Genomic DNA, 9,333 nt, shown 5'->3' with positions numbered 1-9,333 from the left:
ATCATCTAGGACGACGCGCTCTTCAGCGTCCTGTCTGAGACAAAAGAAGGAAGGAGGGTGTCTTCCAAGAAGGCAGCAGCGCGAAGCCTGTGGTCGCAGAGAGGCGTGTGGAGCAAGAGCGCCCTCTCTCGACCAGGGTTATCCAGCTGCTGCGGAAAACTCACCTGGCTGAGGCCTCCTCTTCCCCCTCCTCTCCACCTCTCCTTCCTCCTTCCCCTCCTCCTCTTCCCCTCTTCCCCTCCTCCCCTCCTCCCCTTTCTCCTCTTCGCCCTCCTCCCCTTTCTCCTCCCGTCCCCTCCCCCTCCTCCCCTTCCCCCTCCTCCTCTTTCGTCTTCCCCTCCTCCTCACCCCCTTCGTCTTCCCCCTTCTTTGTTTTCTACCTTACCTTGAGTGCCTACCTTTCCTTGTGTCAGGGGACCTCTCATCTCCACCACAGGTTAAACATTTCCTTGGGTAGTTCTGAGCTTCAAATAAGGAATTGTGTGTAACAGTGCCACGAATGTTCAGTAATGGTGACCTCTTATTTTTATCAGTAACATCATTTGAATCATCAGAATTGTCTCTTTTTTAACAAGTGCGTTTTCATTGTCGGAAAATATTAATATACATTTAATCCTTACATACTTGTTGAATAATAAATTGGTTCTGCCATTTTATTATGAAAAACAGTGTGTGGAGAATATTCTTACCATATATCATTGGCAATTCTGTAGGACACAGACTGTTCTTTTATTCACTCTGTAACCAATCTGTTGATGTTAAATACCTTTTACAAAACTTTGCCAGCAATCAAACCCCCGGGGGGGCGAATTGCCATAGCTCGTTACCATCTCAGTTCAAGGGCTCTGGACAACTGGCACAATACCCCGGATTAGCTGAAACAGAAATTTTTCCACCCAGTGCTCTATTCTGATCTCTTTGTTTTCTTCTGTTCTTAGGTCACAGCCTCCCAATAAAATGGTTGGCAACACCACTGTTGCTTGGGGAATGTTAATGCTACCACTGTTCACATGCTGTCTAGCCAATATTGTGGTTGGAGTCAAGGCAGAAGAGATCTGCCATGGGCCCCACTGTGGCCCTCTTCTGGCCATGCCTTCTTCCATTAGGCAAAGATTATATGGAACCAAGGAGACGTTCCCAAAATGTGCAAAGAATCCCAGAATCCCTTGCCCAAGTGTCTTTTAGTTCATGTGTAAAATTTTTGGATCTTTCTTCTTGGCATTGTCAAACTGAGGGCAAAAGTCACTTGTGTGTGTGTTTTTTTTTTTCCTTTTGTACTCAGACCTAGAGCTTGTGGGCAGTGCAGTGTCAAGAGGCTGCTTTTAGGGAGAGCTAGTGGATGTAGCATGGATGTGTTGGAGGTGCAGGACAAAACCTGGTTCCAGCAGGTCAGTAGGCAAGCAGTGGTGGAGGGCCTCACTATGCTTCATTTCTCTGGTGTGTCACTCCAAGAAGTCCAGGAATTCTAAATTCATCCTTGGTGATTATAAAGGTATAGTTTTCAAAGTAAGAGAATACAGTCTACTTCAATTTCAATGAAGAGGGCTTTTTGTTGTTGTTTGTTTATTTTTTGTTTGTTTGTTTGTTTTTGTGGTACGCGGGCCTCCCACCGCTGCGGCCTCTCCCTCTGAGGAGCACAGGCTCAGGACGCGCAGGCCCAGCGGCCACGGCCCACGGGGCCAGCCGCTCCGCGGCACGCGGGACCCTCCCGGACCGGGGCACGAACGCGCGTCCCCTGCATCGGCAGACGGACCCCCCCAGCCACTGCGCCACCAGGGAAGCCCTGTTTCTCTGTTTTTTAAAGCTTCATCAGTAGCTTTAAAAAGCATAGACTCAAGGTAGATGGCAAGCGTGCCACTAACGCTTGCAGGTGCCAGTGCAAAAAAAAGGAAAAGAAGCCTCAAAGCTGCTTACACTCTGAGGTGAATTGCCAAGAGAGTTTATTTCATCTTCTGTTTGGGCACAAGGAACACAGAAGCCAAGTTTTAATCCCAGGCTAACTTGAGAAGTCTTATAGGAGGTCCCCCCTACATTAAGGTGGGACCCCAAATTAAGCCCTCAGGGGTAAGGGTCATCCGATCTAGTCCTGCCCCTTCAAATCCCAGGGCTCTTTGGACCAGGCAGCCTTGGTGCCACAAACAGTGTAAAGAATAAGAAAGTTTTAAAGTTCATGAGAAATAGTAGCCACGGACTCAACCTCTAGCGGATTTAGCCTTGAGTACTCGTAGCCTGGGTAGTCTGGGAAACCATAAGACATCAACTTGGTGTGTTGTTTCCCAGCTGCTAACGAACCCCAGGAGTCTATCAGAGGAGACTATATTCAGAGGAAAATATATTCATCCTAGGGCTGTAGAGGTATCCACAAATAACATTTCAAGAGAAGCAATTAGCATCTAGAATTCAGTTTTAACACATAAGAACGAAATCTCATGCATCTGGAATTTTAACAACAATTCTATCAATCCTTGTGATGAAATGAAATTTATATTTTAAAGCAGGTTGAGAAAATTTAAGCATAAAACTCTCTCTCTCTCTCTCTGTCCTCTTGGGCCTCCTCTCTCCCCACTTTCATGTGAAAAGTGTATCTGCATTATACCATAACCAGACCTCCTCAGAGGTGTAAAGGCCCCATTGACTGCAGAGATTGTCCCCTCACCCCACCCCCGCCCCCACCCTCATTTCTTCAGACACTAGCAATGTAACTTCTTAAAAGATTAGCATTCTTTCCCAACTTCGTAAGTGGTCAAGTGACTTCCTGCTTGCTTTGTACATGCTTACCTGGACTATGTATCTTTGGTGAACTTTATGTAAAATGTCAGTATGTCATTTGGATGTATGACCTTTTGTCTCAGAAATGTACATGACTGTGCCTTCCACTTCTAACAGGCAGAACAGTTTTCAGAGCTTCTGAGAGTCTCTCTGCCAGGTTATAATCCTCAGTTTGACTCAAATAAAATCCTCTTTTTTTCTTCTTAACTTGATTGTTAATAGAATTTTTGTCGACACTTGTATCAAAGCAGACATGAAAATGAAAATTAGAAAATATTCTGAATCAAACAAAATGGAAAATACTGTGTATACACACAAGGTGCAGCTAAACCGGTCTTTAGAGGACAATACACAGATTTAAATGTAAATTATGAAAATCAGGACTGATCGCTAGTGAGCTAAATCTCCACTTCAAAAAGTTACAAAAAAGGATAACAACAACAGCAGAAGCAGATTAGTGCAGAAATTATGTAGAAAACCAGGAATTTAAGAATTAGAAGAATTAGAATTTAAGAATTAGAAATTTACAGAAGTGAAAAAGTAAGTGGTTGCCTCTTTGAAAAGACTACTAAAACTGATAAAACTGTTAAGAGGCAAGAAGGCCCCCCACACGTGTGCTTCTGAAGACATGTGCAAGAAGGTTCACTGAAGCACTGCATGTACTTATAAAAACATGTAAACTACCCAATGGTCCTCTGAGGGGAAAGGATACATAAACTCTGGTTTATACTTTCTGTGGACTGTTCTACAGCTATTAAGATGAATGAACTAGTTCTATCTATCAATATGGATATAACTGAAAAACAAAGTTGAGTGAAAAAGATCAAGTGACAAAAGATGACATAGTATGATGGTGTTCATATAAATTCTTAAAACAAAAAAATAGATGGATATATTATATATGTCTTTAATCATTTATTGTCATGTACCAAAACATGTAAAGAGATGTCACACCAGCATCAGGAGGATGGTTATTTCTAGAAGGGAAATGGGAGAATGGGGTAAAGTGATTAAGGAGGTGAGGAGAAGTTCGGCAACATCTGCAGTATTTTTAGTTCTTATGAAAATTCTAAAAAGAACATGGCAAAAGGATAACATCATTTAAAATTAGGTGAGGGATGCATATTTATATTTTGTACTTTTCGTATTTTTGAAATTTTTAAAATTTTTACAAATATTTTAAAGAAATAATAGCCCAGAGTGGGAGGCGAATGTGGGACTGACACAGGAGAGTGTTTTCTTAAATACTTCCAGTGCCTCTTCTTAGGCATTGTACGGCTCTTAAATGTCAGCAGAGGTCTCCAAAATCCTTGAGAGCTAAAAAAATTATCTCAAACCCCAATTTCACAGTTTGTGGAAATTCTAAATAAAAAGAAATATACATAGATTTAAAAAAAAGAGAGGAAAGAAGGAAGCCATTACTACTGAACTCGAAGACATAAGGAAATGATAAATGAATATCATAAACACATATATGACAACTGATTAAAAATTTAGAGGAAATGAACATATTCCAATAGTGAGTTTAGGGAAATAAAATGGACTAGTCCTACAAGCATTACATTTTTTAAACCAGAGTTTTTAAATCTTCCTTCAAAGAAAGCTCCAGGACCAAAAAAAAGTTCATTAGAAGAAATGACTCCAAAGCAAACAAATTCTAAAAGAATTAAAAGATGGCACATTTCTCCAACTTTATTTTATGAGTTTATGTTGAAACCAACAACCCCCTACAAAGGCAATGTGAAAAATATAAATTACAGACCTGTCTTATTGCTGCAATGTTAAAAAAATACTGAATCCAGCAATACATTTTTTAATTGTGAAAAATTGGTCTTATCCTGGGAAGACAGTTGATTATCATTAGAAAATAAATTAATCTAACTCACCACATTAACAACGTAGAGGAGGGAAATCATAATCACTAAAACAGAAGAGGTATTTGAAAAAATTCACCATTGATTTAACTTTGAAAAAAAAACCCTTTAGCGTAATAGGCTAGAAGAGAACAGCACTAATCTGCTAAGGGTAGCTTCCGAAACAAAAACAAACAAGAAACCTTCAGCAAACATTATAGCGGGTAATAAACCCCTGGCTCCCAGCCCCCCACCCCCGTTACCAATCAGGAACCCTCAGGAATCAGACAAATAGGCCTCACTCTGACCACATCTTTTCACCATTGTGATGGAGATCTTAGCCAGTGAGGAAAGGCAAGAAAAAAGAAAAGGTATAAGAAGTGAAAATGACTACTATAATTATTTACATGGATGAAAGGTGAATTACTAGAATTATTAAGAGAATTGAGTTTATTTGGTATATACAAATATTTTAAAATCAGATTAAATTGGAGGATTCAATTGGATTAAATTGAGGATTCAAGAAACAAAGGTATTAAAAACATTTTAAATGTTCAACAATTATACCACACAGTTCAATCACATGCACTGGGGAGGGGACAGGGGAATGAAAGGTGACTCCTACCTCCACAGTAACCAAAATCATTTCAATGTGAAATGAAACCTAAAATGATTTTAGTTGGTGTTATATAGCAGGGTATTTCCATGATCTCAGGGGTAAGCAAGGAGTTTAAAAATAAGATCAAAAGACCAATTCTTCAGTATGGAGTTTCCTTAAAAAACTAAAAATAGAATTACCACATGACCCAGCAATCCCACTACTGGGCATAAACCCAGAGAAAACCATAATTCAAAAAGACACATGCACCCCAGTGTTCACTGCAGCTCTATCTACAATAGCCAGGTCATGGAAGCAACCTAAATGCCCATGGACAGATGAATGGATAAAGAATGGATATATACAATGGAATATTACTCAGCCATAAAAAGGAACGAAACTGGGTCATTTGTAGAGACGTGGGTGGATCTAGACACTGTCATACAGAGTGAAGTAAGTCAGAAAGAGAAAAACAAATATCGTATATTAACGCATATATGTGGAACCTAGAAAAATGGTACAGATGAACCGGTTTGCAGGGCAGAAATAGAGACACGGCTGTAGAGAACAAACGTATGGACAGCAAGGGGGGAAAGCGGCAGGGGGTGGGGTGGTGGTGTGATGAATTGGGCGATTGGGGTTGACATACATACACTAATATGTATAATGGATAACTAATAAGAATATATCATAAAATGTAGGGAAAAAAGACCAGTTCTTAACGAAGACTGATCAATTGGACTACATCAAGCATCTCTGTTCATCAAACCACAGACTAAAGAGTAAAAAAGACACGTCACAACTTGAGCGAATGTCCTTGCAGTCAGCATAATCAACTGGTACTGAAGATATTTAATACATTCTTACAAAACAAGAAAAAAAGACCTGTAGGAAAATCACCAAGGTCTTGGGGGTGGGGATGGGGGTGGGGGAGAACCTATAAGAGAAAATCCAAATGGTTAACAAATATGTAATGGTGCTCAAGTTCATAACGAATAAGGGATATTAGAAGTGAAATCCCAATGAGGGAACATTACAGATGGCGAAGGAGAAAGAGGAGGGGGAGGGGAAGAGGGGGAGGGAGAGAGAGGGGAAAGGGAAGGAGAAGGAGAAGGAGAGGGGAAGGGAAGAGGGGGATAAGGAGGGGAGGAAGTGGGCCAGGAGAAGGAGGATGAGTAGGAGGTGGAGGACACTTGCAGGTAGAAAGGTACCGACTGGCCAGCGAGGTGGTTGCTGCCGTATCGTACTCCCTCACAGCCCCAGGGCTCTGCAAAGTCCCCATTCAGACGCTCCTTAACGTCTTCCGCTCAGGACTGCCTTCGGGTGTTAATTCTCATCTTCGTACTCCTTGTGGCCAGAACTACGACGTCATTGGACTTGTGTGTGCAGCAGGCAAAAACCAAGGGTGAAAAGTCTGGGCCGGAAAAGGGATCGAGAGGAGACACTCTGCACTGGCCGGGAATCGAACCCGGGTCTCCCGCATGGGAGGCGAGAATTCTACCACTGAACCACCAATGCCCCTTTCCGTGCAAGCCTCTGACGGCTCTCCAGAAAGCATCTCCAGGGCGACCGAGGGACCCGCGGCGGCAAAACAAAGAGGTTCCAAAATGGGCCTACAGCGTTGTCTTTGAAAGACAGAGCTCACAGACCGACAGGCACTCGGAACAAAGCCTTGCGAAAAAGGCCTACAAGCAGGCAACAGCATGAAGTGGGAACATTCAAATGAAAATATCAAAATATCGGCTTCGTCAGCTCACACCACAACTCTGAAAAAGGCTCTTTCTAACCGTACAACAGACCCCTGCCGAAAAAACATCGGAAATTCATCCAGATCCCTTGTTTATGACCCTATACCTGCAACTCTCAACCTCAAACTCTTACCTTAGAGAGTCTGAGAAAATAATCCAACTTGCTAGGTTAGGCAAGTGAAATTCTCATCCAGGCAAGAAATAAGAAACAGAAGCAGAATTAGACTGGAATGAGAAGAAGGAAAGGGCCAGAATCAAAAGAGAGGTAACGAAGAAACACACCGTTGTTTTGTACAAGAATAGTGAGTCATTTTTGTAACCGTTATAACAATAGTATGCGTCTGCTTTGTAAGGTGTTCAAAGCATTTGGAAGGATATGTGATATATCATAATTATTAAAAGGTTAATTACTATTGTTTGCAACCAATGTTTGATTATATGGGAGAATCTAATCTCCCAAACGGGACTCTGTGTTGTGCTGAGTTTTAGCATTCGTGACTCTGAGATGCATGTGGGACGTAGACTTTGGTGTTTTGGTTATATAAGGAGCAGACTAATTTTTAGAATAGTGTCGAGGTTAACATATTGGTCCTTTGATGAAATTGAAATACAGAGAGATTTCTTTCCCAATTTTTCCTGGGGGAAATTACACTGAAGAAAGGAACCTGGCGGGGGGGCTCCCCCACATGTTGGGACTTAGGAACCATTATGCCTTTCTGAAAGATAGGAGCTGCAGACGTGCAGTCATGCTTCTCTTGCTGAGAAGCCAAGCTAGGTGGAGGCTGAGTCAGAAACTTGAACTCAACAAGGAAAACAACCATCTCCTTGACCCTGAAGACCTTTGGCTCTATCTGCCCTCTGCCCAACACCAAAGACACACGCCAGCTCTGGCCATCATGCTTTCATTTACCAACTACATCGACCAGATCTACATGTATTCCCACACCCCTTTTCTAAACTACAAACCTGCACTTTCCACTCACAACTCCTAAATCACAAATCCATGCCCCCTATGCGTCTCAGAGTCACAAATGCTAAAACTCAACACACCAGTGAGTTCCCTGTCAGCATCACACACCACCCTCTGCCTCGACAGGTTTGGGAGGCACCAAGCGATGGGGGGGGGGGAGCAAAGAGAATGACTGCATCGTCAGTGAGGAAATGAAGCCCGCAGTATTTTGATGTGAAAGCCACAGCTTGATGGTATTGCCTGACGTAAGCCTCCTATGCAAGCTTTTGCTCTGGGTATTTTCTTGTTTGTTCGTTTTTTAGTTTGTTCTGCATGTCTACCAAAGAGGCCTGTTGTTTTCAGAACTCTTTTCAAAGTCCTTCCCGAGCCTCTTCCAGAGGAATCCTAGTCGAGCTGCACAGGTGGAGACGTTGGTGGCTCAAGGGTAGAATTCTCACCTCCCATGCGGTAGAACCGGGTTTGATTCCAGGCCAATGCTTGCTTTTCTTCGGTTGCCTCTCCCCTTTTCCATGGGCATATCCTTGGCATAGAAAGGTCGTTCCTTGTCCTGAATTATACCAAGACCTGTAAACTCAGGCGTACCAAGGTCAGAGGCCCCACTCCGCAACTTCCTGCATCTCCGCACGATTTCCTCCCCAGAAACGTCCCCCTCCCTGGGCCCCTGAGGCCCCTCCCGTCACAGCTACAGTCCTTCAGTGACCTTCATTTCTTCATCCCCACTCCAAGTGCGATATAGCCCAAGAATAGGATAGGAGAAAGGATAATAGTAACAATGGTTTCAGTTTCAAGTATTCCAAACCGCAGAGATCCGGCAGACACACTTGGAGCTTCAAAAACATGCTCTCTTCACGGTATTGGATGGCTGCAAAAAAAAAAAAAAAATCCTGTTGAGGGCAACTTGTGTCGTTCTTAGTCTCCACTAGAGGGGACGGCGGTAAAGGGAGGCAAATGGCAAGTGTGCCCATTTAGTTAATTCCCAAGAAGACTTTAAGAAATTGCCCTCAACAGGATATGTTTTTGGTTTTGTTTCTTTGTTTGTTTGTATGTTTTGCAGCCCTCCGGCGGAGGTGAGAGGTCCTCTGGCACAAAGGAAGGTAGGCACTCAAGGAACCCCAGGATAGAAAACAAGACGGGGGAAGAGGAAGGGGGGGAGGAGGAGGGGAAGGCGAAGGAGGGGCGGGCAGAGGAGGCGGAAGATGGGGAGGAGGCGGAGGAGGGGGCCTCAGCCAGGTGAGTTTTCCGCAGCAGCTGGATAACCCTGGTCGAGAGAGGGCGCCCTTGATCCACAGGCCTCTCTGCGACCACAGGCTTCGGCGCTGCTGCCTTCTTGGAAGACACCCTCCTTCCCTCTTTTGTCTCAGACAGGACGCTGAAGAGCGCGTCGTCCTAGATGAT

At 43.3% G+C, this 9,333-nt stretch overlaps 1 non-coding gene across 1 annotated transcript; it reads right to left on the bottom strand.

Annotated features, from left to right (window-relative positions):
• Window positions 1-6,667: 6,667 nt before the first annotated feature.
• Window positions 6,668-6,738, bottom strand: TRNAG-CCC (transfer RNA glycine (anticodon CCC)). The gene has a single exon. It is a non-coding gene; the product is annotated as a tRNA-Gly (tRNA).
• Between the last annotated feature and the right edge of the window lie 2,595 nt (window positions 6,739-9,333).

This window comes from Aethalodelphis obliquidens, unplaced genomic scaffold (assembly GCF_003676395.1).
Source record: "Aethalodelphis obliquidens isolate GAN/ISIS:26980383/991018 unplaced genomic scaffold, ASM367639v1 scaffold870, whole genome shotgun sequence".
NCBI lineage: Eukaryota > Metazoa > Chordata > Mammalia > Artiodactyla > Delphinidae > Aethalodelphis > Aethalodelphis obliquidens.
Note: the sequence above shows the minus strand (reverse complement) of the source record. Positions and strands in the feature narration are given on the sequence as shown.